The 13014-nt window shown below is 39.2% G+C and overlaps 1 protein-coding gene across 16 annotated transcripts in view; it reads left to right on the forward strand.

Moving 5' to 3' along the window:
* LOC309665525 (uncharacterized protein) overlaps positions 1 to 13014 on the forward strand; it is a 572167-nt gene that overhangs the window by 304587 nt on the left and 254566 nt on the right. For 14 of the 16 annotated variants that reach the window (XR_014266444.1, XR_014266445.1, XR_014266446.1 and 11 more), the window contains one exon: positions 1 to 13014. This exon is cut by the window's right edge. The gene's annotated coding sequence lies outside the window, so the exon portion shown is untranslated. The other 2 variants (XR_014266449.1, XM_082472157.1) reach the window with 1 other exon arrangement.

Raw genomic sequence — 13014 nt, forward strand, 5'->3', positions numbered from 1 at the left:
GTAAGCTCGAAGTCATGGATTTTGGTCTATTTTATTCACTATAGTATCCTCAGGACCAAGAACAGGCCCCGTCATATGGGAGGTACTCAGTAAGTAGCTGTTGAAATCATTCATTCATTCATTTGTAAATGATTGTGGTTAGAAGCATAGACTCTAGGGACCCCTTGACTTGGATTTGAATTCTGACTCTAGAATATATCTGACATCTGTGATGTCAGATGAGTTGTATCACTTTCTGTACATCAGTTTTCTCCTCTGGAAAGTGGATATAGAATAGTACCTCTTGGATGGATGTGCTAAGAAAAAGATAATGCCTATAAAGTCCCTAGCACAGTGCCTGGAACACTGTAAGCATTCAATAAATGGAACTATTATCCATTTAACAAATATTTGTTGAGCATCCTTTCTATCTCTCAATGTTCTGGATGTTGGGAGGATCTCAGTGAGCAACACATGGTCTCTGACCTTAAAGAGATAAGAACCTAATGAGAAAATAAGCAGGGAACTGTCATAGGTCATAATGAATGCTGTAGCAGTGGTAGCAAAATGATCTATGGGAGCATTAGGAGGGCACCTGACCCAGAGATGGGTGGTGGGAAGAGTCAGAAAAAGTTCATGGAAGAATTGTTATCTATTTAAAAATAATATGTCTAGTTAACCAGAAGCAGATGAGATGGGGATGGGTAGGGTAGAGAAAATATTCCAAGAAGAGGGAACATTGGATATCAGAGTCCAGAAGAAAGAGCGAGCACTTGACTTACGTGTTGGGGGAGGGCAAGCAGTGCAGTGTGGCTGGATCACAGAAAGAAGCATGAGGAAGAAGAAGATGATGAGCCTGGGGACCAGCAGGTCAGATCATGAAGGATCTTATAAGCTTGTCAGGGAGTTTAGACTCTAACCTGGGTACAGAGAGCCATTGAGGCCAAGATTTACATTTTAAGAAGATACCTCTATCTGGAGTACTGGATTTGGGAGATTGAAAGTAAAAGGGAGGACAGTAAGGAGGTTTGGGAAATGATCCAGATACAACAGGATGGGGATCTGAAAGTTCCTTGGGATGGGAAGAAGTGTTGTAGATGATAATTAGAAGGTAGAATAGAGAGGATTTGAGCATTGGTTTTCTCATTGGATCTTACAATAACTTTGTAAGAATCTCTGTTTTCTGTGGATATTTTTCCTTACAATGCCATTGTCTGATTTTGATATCTGATTTTGGTATAATGCTGACCTCAGAATAATAAGTTGAGAAATATTCTGTCATCTTGAATTTATTGGAGGAGTTTGTATAGAATTGTCATTATTTCTCCTTTAAACATTTGGTAGAATTCATCTGGGCTTGGAGTTTTCTTTCTGGGAAGGATTTTAACTACTAATTTAATTTCTTTAATAGATCTGGATTATTCAATTTATTTATTTCTTTTTGAGGGAGCTTTGATGGTTTGTGTTTTTTAAAGAATTTGTTCATTTTAGCTAAGTTGTCAAGTTTACATGTATAATGATGTTCATGACATTCCCTTGTTATCATTTTAATATCTGTAGAATAGTGTCACTTTCTCATTCCTGATATTGATACTTTGTCCTTTCTCTTTGTGTCATGATCATTGTAGCTAGAAGTTTATTAGCTTTATTGACCTTCTCAAAGAATCAGTTTTTTTCATTGATTTACTCTATTTTTTGTGTTTCATTCAATTGATTTCCACTTGATTATAATTATTTCTTTTGTTCTGATTACTTTGATTTAATATGCTCTTTTTTTCTAGTTTCTTAAAGTAGAAGCTGAGGTAATTGATTTGAGACTTTTCTTTTTTTCTAATAAAGGCATGTATTGTCATATATTTCCCTGCAAGTACTACTTCAGCTGCTTTCCACAAATTCTGATATGCTATGTTTTCATTTTCATTCAATTGAAAAAACTTTGTAAATTCTCTTTTAATTTATTTTATGACACATGGGTTACTTAGAAATGTGTTGTTTGACTTACAAATATTTGGGGATTTTCCTGATATTGTTCTGTTATTTATTTCTAATGTAATTTTATTGTGGTCAGAGAAAAAACTTTGTATAACAGAATTATTCTATATTTATTAATACCTGTTTTATGTAACAGATTATGGTTTTAGTAAATGTCTATGTAAACTTAAAAAGAATGCATATTCTGTTATTGTTGGGTGGAGTGTTCTACAGATGTTAGGGTCACGTTGGTTGATAGTTTTGTTCAACCTTTTATATACTTGTTAATTTTCTGTATAGTTTTTCTATCCATTATTGAGAGCGGGATATTGCATCTCCAGCTAGTATTGTTGTATTATCTATTTCTGCCTTCAATTCTGTCTACTTTTTGTTTCCTGTATTTTCAGGCTTTGATGTTAGGTGCATGTATGTATAAATTATTTTATCTTCCTGATGAACTGACCTTTTTATCATTCTAAAACATCCCTCTTTGTTTCTAGCAATTATTTCATCTTTTACTAATATAGCCACTTCAGCCACTGCATTGGAACATCTGAAACACAGTTATTATAACTTTTAATGTCCTTGTCTGCTGTTTCTAAAATCTGTGCTAGTTTCTTGTCAGTTTCTATTGATTGATTATCCTCTTAATTATAGGTAGTGCTTTTCTGCTTCTTTGCAGACCTAATTTTTTATTATAAATCATACATTATCTATCTCTGTATGTATCTATCTGTCGATCTATCAATCTATCTATCTATCTATTATACATTTTACCTTGCTGGGTAGAGGATATTGTTGTATTCTTAAGAATAATCTTGAGCATAGTTCTTGGATACAGTTAAGTTACTTGGAAACAGTTTGATCCTTTTGGGTCTTGCTTTTATGATTTGTTAAGCAGGTCCAGAGCAGTGCTCAGTCGAGGTCTAATTATCCCCTACTGCTGAGGCAAGACTCAACCCAATGCCCCTTGAATTATAGGTTCTCCAATCTAGTTGGTGGTAGCAGGCACTACCTCAGCCTTGTGTGAGACCGGGGCACTATTCCCTCTTACTCTTTTGGATAGTTCTTTCCCCAACGTCAGATACTTTCCTCACATGTATGCACTGACCTGTACTCTAACTGAATACTCAACAGGGACTTGCCGTGTATCTCTAGGATTCTTCGTGCACATCTCTCATTTGCAGTACTCTGTCCTGCCAACAATACTCTCCTTGGACTCTTAGCTCAACTCAGGGAGTCCCTTGGACTCTTCTTGGGTTACATCTTTCCTGGACCATTATCTAGAAGCTTTCTCAATGCAGAAAGCAGTGGTGATAATAGGCCTCACCTCTTTTTTCCCCTATCTCTCAGGGAATACTGTCCTTTGTTGCCTGTTGTCCACTGCCATAATAACCATTGTTCCATACATTTTGTCTTTTTTGGATGAGAGGGAGTTTTAGGCAGGGGGTAAGTCTGGCCCCCCGTTACTCCATCTTGGCTGAAAGTAGAAGTCCCTCCTATATTATCTGAAAGCTGAAAAATTAAATTATTTTACTCATAATTTAATATTTACCTGTAAAAGATAAGAATACTTTAAAAATATACAATCACAATACCATTTTCTCACCTTTTAAAAACTGATGATGATTTTTTAAATGTACCTTATTCAATTATCTCATAAATGTCACTTTATTTTCACCATTTGTTTGCTTGAATCAAGATCCAAATAAGGTCCACACCTGGGTTTTGTTGGTGCACATCTTAAGTCTCTTTTAATATGTAGGTTACCCCTCCATCTCCCTCTTCTCTCTCCATACCTCACTCTCTCCTTGTTTATTTTTTCAGGAGCCAGTCTTTGCCTTGTAGAGTTTTTGCTACAGTTGTGATTTTGCTGACTACACCACCATATTTCTCCAGGCTTTATTTCCTACAAATTATTAATAGATCTAGGAGCTTGATCAGGTCCAGGCTCCATGTCATTTTAAAATGTGCTTTATTAGCTCTTTATATTTGAGCTAATTTTCATTAAATTCCTGAGAAGGTCACAGAAAGAGACATGCCTTTGTGAATCTGTTTTTTTATTTACCACATCTAACCTTGGATCCCTTAGTCATCTCTAAAAGAAGCCATTGGAATCAGTGAAAAAGTTAATACAGGGAAAGAGATAGCCCAGAAAATTTACAAATATACTGAGCTAAAATTCTGAGCTGAATGCCCTAGAAAGGACATAGCAAGGAAAACTGGATATGGCTGAATTGAGGCTGGTCTGTGAATTTAATTTCAGATTTTATTATCTTAATTTACACATTCATAAAAATGAAATAGGTCATTATCAAGCGCTTAATTTTCAGTGTAAGCCATAAAAATGTGTACACATATAATACAGCCTGAATTATAGTTAAGACTTTCATTCCAGTCTCCAGTGATTTGGCACCTATAGGATAAGACTGTGGTGAAAAATGATTATTAGTCTTCTTCCTTCACTCACCCACTTATTCTCTTATATAATTAGTCAGTAATTTAGTCATACATCCATTCATGAATGAAAGTGGCAGACACAGGGCATACACTGATTTGCTTTGAAGGCCTCAGTCTCAAGGGAAGACAAGTGAAAAACACAAACCACTGACTTATAAAAGAAGGTTATTAAAAATTGCTGTGGGAGTCCAAAGGACGAAGTGACTTTATCTACCATGCAAACTAAGGAAAGATGATCTTTCCTCTGTTTTCTGAATTTTACTACTAAAGGCACATATAACTTTTATCTCCATAAAAGAAAAAGTTTTAAATCTGTTTGCAGTAGATGCTCTCAAAGCTACTTTCTAGTCCTAACATTTTTTCAGATTCTGAGTTCTGGGACCTCTGAGATGGATTCTGTTGGTCAGGGTGACAGTGTCAGCCCAGGGATATAAATATTTGCAGAAATGGTTGTGATTCAGGGTAGTTAAGAGAGGGAAAAACAAGCAAAAGGTCACAAAAGCCAGGGATGAGATACAAAGAGAGCATGAGCCAGATCTTAAAACCCCATCAGTAAGCAGACTGGGCTCTGGGAGACACCAAATTCAGGGGCATAAATACAAGAGTCATCATTTGTATGTGTTTCTGAGATCAAAGTCTATAGCTAATATTTATAGAGCACTTACTGTATTCCACATACTCTTATATGTTTTCACTTATTAGATCCTTACAAAAACCCTATGGGATAGGTTTTATTATTAGTCCCGTTTATCAAGTGAGGAAACTGAGGTACAGGGAAGGTAGGTGAGTCATAGCTAGCATGCGGCAGAACTGAGATTTGAACATCTGATGCAGAGGCTACTCCCTTACGTATATATGAAGGAGGACAAGTCTTAAGAACACTCAGCAAGCTGGAGATTCAGGAGAGCTGATAGTGTAGTTCCAGTCTGGGTCTGAAGGCCTGAGAACCAGGAGAGTTGATGGTGTAAATATCCAGTCTGAAGGCTGGTAGGCTTGAGACCTTAGAAGAGCCAATGTTTCAGTTTGAGACTGAAGGCAGGAAAAAAAATAGTGATGTTCCCAGCTCAAGGCAGTCAGGCAGGAGGCGTTCCCTGTTGTTCAGCCTTTTTTATTCAGGTCTTCTACTGAGTGGTTGAGGCCCACCCACATTAGGGAGGGTAATCTGCCCTATTCAGTCTATCAATTCAAATGCCAATCTCATCCAGAAATATCCTCACAGGCACACCCAAAGTAATGTTTGACCAAACATTATGACATCCTTTGGCCCAGTCAGTTTGACACATAAAATTAACCATCACAGGTGGACCCAGAATCTTCCACCATCACTGATATCCAACCACATCCTTCTGTAGTCACACCCTGTGCAGAATTTGTAGCACTGGATTTGTTGTAGTGGCAAAGGGGGTATAATTTATGGAGCCCATAATTCTACCAGCCACTTCTCAGCCCTGTATGGGCTTATGTCCTCCAGGTGAGCTGACAGTGGTCCTTACCAAAGGATTCACTATAAATTATAGCATCACATTATAGGTTTTATAATTAACTTTGAAATTGTTATTCCAGAAGTGACAGGGGTCATGATTTCATAATTGGTGAGATGGTAGTGGCAACACATTTCCTCCCAAATTCAGTCACATGAAAGACATAAGTCAACCTGCGGAAGGTATATGTGTATGGGGATTTTTTGTGTGTATGAGCATGATTAGGCTTTCAACTAGCATTTTAGTTTCAGAACATAAACTAGCCTAAGCTGTTCCAAAATCCAACAGGATAAGGATGAGGAGAAGGAACCTCTGTACACTTGAAATAAACTTACTAACTGACATCAGGCTAGGACTGCCCTCTGAAGTGAAGTGAAGGTGATGTAACTACAAGGCAAATAAATTGCAAAACAAAGCTTTGACTCAAGCAAAGACAGGATTTTTAAGTGGTGACAAAAAACTGAAACTTTGGAAGACCTTTGACAAAAGAGTATCTGTTAGTTTTTCTTTTAAGTTAACAATGATAGAAGAGAACAGAATAGTAGCTCCAAAAGAGAATTGTCTGGATATCAAAGGATTAATAGAAACCTTTGAGAGAATTGACCTCCCAAATGTTTCTGCAAAAATGACCTTCTTAATGATCATGCTGAGAAAGTAGAATATAACTCAAGGAGCTATATGGAAAAATTATACCTCTCCCTCAAAAATAAATAGATAAGGGCACAATTGATTAATTATTTGTTCTAAAAATTAGTAGTTGCAATTGTGAGAAAAAATTTTATAAATACAATAAACTTACATTTTATAGTATTTAGTTTTATTTTGAAGACAGGGTCACAATCAAAACTTAAAATTTTGATTCTCATTTTAGGTAGATCTGATTTACCTGGAATTTCTTTTCCTTCACCATCTAATCTTTGGATAACAAAATTCTTTCTATCAGCCATGCCCAAATGGAGACTACATTTGAACGTGTGTTACCATGTTACGGTGACTATGATTATAAGTTACTAGAAGTTAAGTGTTTGCTCACATTTTCCAGTCCTCAGAGGTAGCAGTGTCTCTTTTCTGTGTATCCTCCAGGATCATGTTTTCTTCTTGGTTTACCTCATATATTCTCTGGTGTATTATAGACTTTCCTTCATAGCTTGTATTCTTTGGTTGTCCATTTCTAGATAAGAATAAGTCAAAAGGAAGGCTGCCAAGGGCTCTGCGTGTAGGATGACAGACCACTTTAGGGTAAGATGGTCAGGAGAAGTTCTTTGTACTATGAGCCCTTCTCTTCTAGTCTGGAGCCCCTTGAGGCCCACCCTTAACTCCTTCTAATAGCAATAGCACATGTCCTAGTTATAGTTCTTCTCCTCTTCTGAGAAAACAGGCCTGAATCTGGAGTAAAAATGCTGTATGGTTTTATTTGTCTTCTAATCTTGCCTTCTCGTGCTATTATCTCCTTCTTACTGAATACTGTTGCTTTTAAGCAATGAAAAAGCGGACTCTAAAGAGTTCTAGTCCAGGCTGTCTCTAATTGGTTATGTGACCCCAGACTGTAATGTAACCCATCGGGACCTCAGGTCCCTTATCTGTAAAGTGTATGGGCTGGCCTAGATTTCCACCATCACTTTCAGCTTCCTAAGTCTGTGATCCTAAATGAAATTCGTAAGGCATTTGTACGAGAGATTCTCCATTACAGGTCCCCACTCCAGCTGCTCCAGAGTGGCGTTCGCTGTGTGACCACCCCCCAGCCAGCTTCTCCACCTCTGCTCTTTGAGCCCTAAGCTTCTGTAAAACTGGAAGCTCCCCTCCCCTTGATGACTGTGCCCTCTTCTTCCTGCTTTCCTACTGATCACTCCCCCTTGGCCTACTCCCGGCTTCTTGAAAATGATTCCATCGTGCCAAATAAATTCCAAGGCCAAGTCCTCTCAAATTTTTTTTTTTTTTATAAGCTTCTTACAAGGGAGAGATTTTTAGCTTCCTGGAGTAGTCAAGAATGTTGCTAATTCACTTTGGCGGGCCTCCCTTTTCCCCAAATCCCTAACTTGTTTGGACCTTAATAACGGCCCATTGAAAGAATGAATGAAATAAATGGATGTGCAAAATCAATTAAAGAAAACGAGAGCAAATGCCTTTGAATATCATGTATAAGAAATTGGCTAAATTTTTAAAAGAAATCATTATGTACAAAGAGAATGCAGGGAGAGCAGGTTTAAAAAATGCCAGACAGGGAAAAATAAGTTCAGATTCCTAAAAGTTCTCTTCCTCTGCTTCTCAGAGGTACAGAAAGAAAAGATTGAGACCCACACGCATGGCCAGATTGAGACCAGGTGCCAGTTCTAGGGCAGCTGGAAGTGGGTCAAAGCGATACTCGGTTTTGTCAGGACGTCAACAAAACTGTGGAGCAGGTCGGACTGAACTCTTGCTAAGTCATTAATTCCCTCTTTGCTCTCTCCCTTTTATCTTCATGGGTTTAATTGTAAATTATTCCTCATTCTTCTGGGCTCTGTTTTCTTTTCTTGAGTTTGTCCTGGTGATTACAGCCCCAAACAAAAAGTACAAATGCTAGATTTCCCCTTGTGAAATTAAAAGTAAAAAAAGGCCACGATGTTGCATTCAAAATAAACAAGCATTGCTGAAAGCCACCTGGTTATTGCTGTGGTTACTCCTGGTAGGAATTTTTTAAATTGCATCTTTAGGCAAATAGTGCAATAGGTTAAAAATGCCAATAAATTAACTTCAAAGAGTTTTAATTAAGAGGAGGAAAATAAAGAGTCAAATAAACACCTGGATCATTTACATAATCTGATGATCCAAAATAGATACAACTTCTCTCTGGGATGGTTTGATTTCCCTTGCAAGTTTTGGAACACGTAGTCAGGGACAGGGCAACCTGAGGCTGAAGTCAAAATGATTTTTAGTGCCTGGATGCATATAAGGATGAGACAGCAAACAATTTCCAGAAGAGAAATCACACTGCATTTAGCCTGGCCATCAGTGGTTCCATATAATAACAACATCACTCACACATAACTTTGTTTCAGTGGCTGATATTAAGAAAAATTGTTGCTTGCAATATGACACACAGGGCTGTCAAAATCACACATACATGGCCTTTGGTCTGAAAATTATTTTGTTTCTATAGCATCAATTCAGCAGTGAAAAGTTCATAAATTTGTATTAGGAATATGAGGGCCACATTACATCACGAGAAGAAAGCAAAACCCCGTTAGTGAGAAAATGTCGGTCCATCTTCCAAAATCAATGTCTAGGCCCAGCTCATGAGTCAAAGGGAATTTTCTAGAAATCAATGTTGGATATAGCTCATGTTTTGAAAAGGTGAGGTCTTCAAAGGGGATTGATTCAATATTTCTGATAAAGGTGGTTGCCCAACCCTCTAAAATGACAGAGTCTTAATTGCATCCATGTAGAAGTTTAAAGCTCTTAGGAGAAAATCATCTTGGACTGAACTGGATAAACTTTGAGGTCCAAAATGGAGAGGTTTATCTCAGTGAGAGAACTGGGTTATTGTTTAGTAAAAGAGAATGATGGGTAGTATTATCAACCTAACACAGTAAGTTCTGCTGTTAGGAGAAGTTTGAAAATAAACCAATAAACTGAAACCAATCATTTCCTTGTAAGATAAAAACAAGTAGAACTAAGTCTCAACACCAATATCAGAAAAGTCACTGGGGAGAAGATTTCTATGTGGATATAGGTTTGGGGTTCAGCAAGAAACTAAGGAGCAGCCAGCAGATGAGCAGTGACAATTTGTTGATACTTTGCCTCTCTATCGTGTGCTGAAGAATCTCCTTTTAGTAAGATCCAGCAAGAGAATATTTATGTCGAACGCTTCCTGCTCTGCCTCTGTGAGGGTTATGAAAGTAGAGAATGGAGAACTTTCTTCTTAGGTTTCTCTTTGTTTTCTTCATTGTTGAGTTGAAACAGCCAGTGGGCAGGAATTGTGATTCTTTTTCATGGAGCAGCTGCACTTAAGAAGAGCTGAATTTTTGGACATTAGGTGGAAAATGGGTGGAATCTGCAAAGTAATTGCCCTGGAAATGGAAAAGCTCTCTAGTGCATCAGGAGTTCTGGTCCCCACAGCAAGATGAGTCCAAATTGGCATATGTCTTCTTCACTCACTTCAGAGTCAAGAGACCAAGAAGGAGCCAGACATTTAAGCCCTTCTGACTTAACCGTCTCCTTGTCTTTCCCTTAAAGGACATAATCCACAGCTCCTGCAGATCTGACTGGGTGGGCATTTTTCTGACCATCACTATGGAGTGCTCCTGGGGCACATTCCTCCACCTAGCCTCCCTTCTCCCCCATGTGGAATAGATGAAGGGGACACTACAGACAGACTCAAAGCCTTTGTCAGCTTGTGTTCTTGTCTATCACTTGGCAGGGACCCAGCTCACTTACTACTTAGAATCTGTCTTCAACCTGCTAAGTGGCAATGTGCCTCATAAAGACAAGGTTCGGCTCTGGAGGGAGCAGCTTCAGTTGAGCAGCTGCCTTCTGCTATGTGCACAGAGTACATGAGTCATATGGATATAACTGCAACAGGTAGGGGCTGTCTTGATCAGGGGATCCTGAAAGTAGCATAGGGATCAGGCATCCTTCTGATGCTCACAAGATGATTTACACACGTATCTGCAACGTGCCCCGAAGTTCTCTTTTTCAGGAATCAAAGTGTTCCAAAGTTCCCCATTGCCAAGCTCCTTTTGCTTCAACTTGAAAGTGATTGAAGATATTTATCTGAGCCCGATAGAACGTAAAGGTGGTGCTGCTGTTATTGTAGAAACTATCAGATCTATTCCATAGGGACTTGAGGCATATAAGAAAAGAATCTGAGACACTTCCGTTAACCCACTTCCCTTTTTCCTAACAAGAGACCCCCACACATAAATGAAATAGGATGGATGTGGCAGAAAATGGAATTGAACGAGCAGACACCTCACTGTAAGGAAACACACCTCTTTGGTTTAATGACTGGGCAAGAGTTTTCAAGGCAGCCTCTTTTGGAGAAAGACCAGATACTTGTTTCTTGCATCTAATAAGCAGCATCCCATTTGTGAAAACCACACACACTTTTGTTTCTTAGCAGGTAGGAAAGCACACTGTGCAGCTAAAATTATTTTCATTTATGCTACATTCTATTGATACAGCTGACCTTTATCTTGAAATATTAGCAGCCCAAGGGCTGTAAGGAGTCCATAATCAAAGAAACAGAAACATTCAAATCTAGCCTTGCAATAGTTTTATGCAGGGTAAGAATTAGGGGGAAGAGCAGAGGAAAGAAAGATTCTTTGGTTCCCAAGAGGGCATTGAGTATGACAGCTCCACTCTCCACCTAATGGTTATCCACTAAACAGAACAGAGTTGATTGTCCTCATTTACCCTTGTAATGGCATCAGGAGAAAATTGTACACTTATGTCTCTACTTTCTCCTACACTTGTGCCTTCACCTACACTTACACTTGCACTGCATGCTAATCTCTCAGACTAAAAAAATAGTGGATCTACTAAACTAAAAATCATATCAGGAACGAATTCAACTTCGGAGGTGAGAGTCTGAGAGAGAATGAGTAGCTGGCTAGGGGAGAAACAGAGCCCAGATCCTCCATTTCTTGTTCTTTCTCTGTGTGAAGGAACTACATGATGGGCCAGATCACAGGGAAGCAGGGAGGACTATTGGGACCATGAGGCCCAAATCCCACTACTCCTTGTTGCTTATGGGTTACAGATGTTGAAATCTATGAATAGAAATGGAGAGACTTCAGCCCCCTTTATTTCCAGGCTCAGGTAGACTTAGGTCAGCAGATGTCAACTGCCTTTGGAAACATGATCCAGCAGGTGTGCAAAACACAGACGCTATGGCAGAAAGCCCCCTGCCCTGGCACACATGGCTTGTTCCTTTAGCCCTTAGGATTCTCCCTGCTTCTACCACTTGCCAGTCAAGCTGTCAGGTCAGAGGAACCTGGATGAGAGGTATGTCACTGCCCCAGTAACTGCTAAGGAAATTCCAAGTTACACATGGTTTGTTGGGAAGGCAGACTTTCTTAACCTTAGGCAAGACGGCTGGGGCAGGGACTCGAGCTGAGTGTGCATCCTGAGAACACAGAGGCTTCTTTTCCTCTAGTGGGCTGCAGAGCTGGGGCCGAGGATGTGGAAGCAGTCTGTAAGCCAAGAGCACCACACAAATGAAAGGTCTTCCTCTTATTATAAGGGTTTGGGGGGAATGCAGTGGGAGAGGATCTGGCCCCTATAAAGGATTTTCCCTGTGAACATCAAGGAATTGACAAGAGGGGTGGTGGGAGGAGGACAAAGGTAGAGCTTAGGATGTTGGCTCTTCCTCAGAGGCACTTTCTATGCATTTTCTTTGCTGAGAATCAAATCCAGAGGCTCCAATGATACTGATTCTCATTTTTATCACTGTTTTATTATTCAGGATCGGCTCAATGCTTCTTCCCTGCTGAAGTCATTTGGGTGAAGACGAAAAGTGTCAGGTTAATATCTTGATGGAGACAAGCCCCTGTCTATAACCAAAGTCTTGGTGGGCAGATGTGGTGCCAGCTTGCTGTTGTAGCCCTGCCTCCATGTGCCATTGTAGCAAGGGTCAAGGCTGTCCCTAACCTGTGGGGCTTGGCATTTCTGGGTGGAAGGGACAGTGGAAAGAGGTTTTCTTTCAATGTTTCCATCAGGTTAATTCTGGCTGTGCTCAGAATGCTTAACAGCAGAGCAGACATATTAGAGATTTTTAATAAACACATTGGAATGAACAATACTGTGCTTGATAACGTTAGTTCCAGGGGTTCCAGCTGAGTGTCGGTAAGAGGGACAGCTATGATTGTGACACAGTATGTCACTACTCGCTGACTGTAAACCCAAACCTGGCTCAACCTGAATAGAGAAAGGGAGCATGGAAAACAGGAAAAGCAAATTAAACAGAGAGCATTAAAAGAAACTTGTGTGTTAAAAAAATTATAGGCACTTAATGATCAAGGGCTCCCTGTTGGGTGCCTAATAATAATAATAATAATGGTAAATAACCAATAATTATAGCTGCTACAAAATTTTTCAGAACAAAGGGGAGAAACTAACATTTATTGAACGTACTTAGTGATAGAAC

Source organism: Balaenoptera physalus (genome assembly GCF_965194825.1).
Source record: "Balaenoptera physalus genome assembly, chromosome: 8".
Lineage (NCBI taxonomy): Eukaryota > Metazoa > Chordata > Mammalia > Artiodactyla > Balaenopteridae > Balaenoptera > Balaenoptera physalus.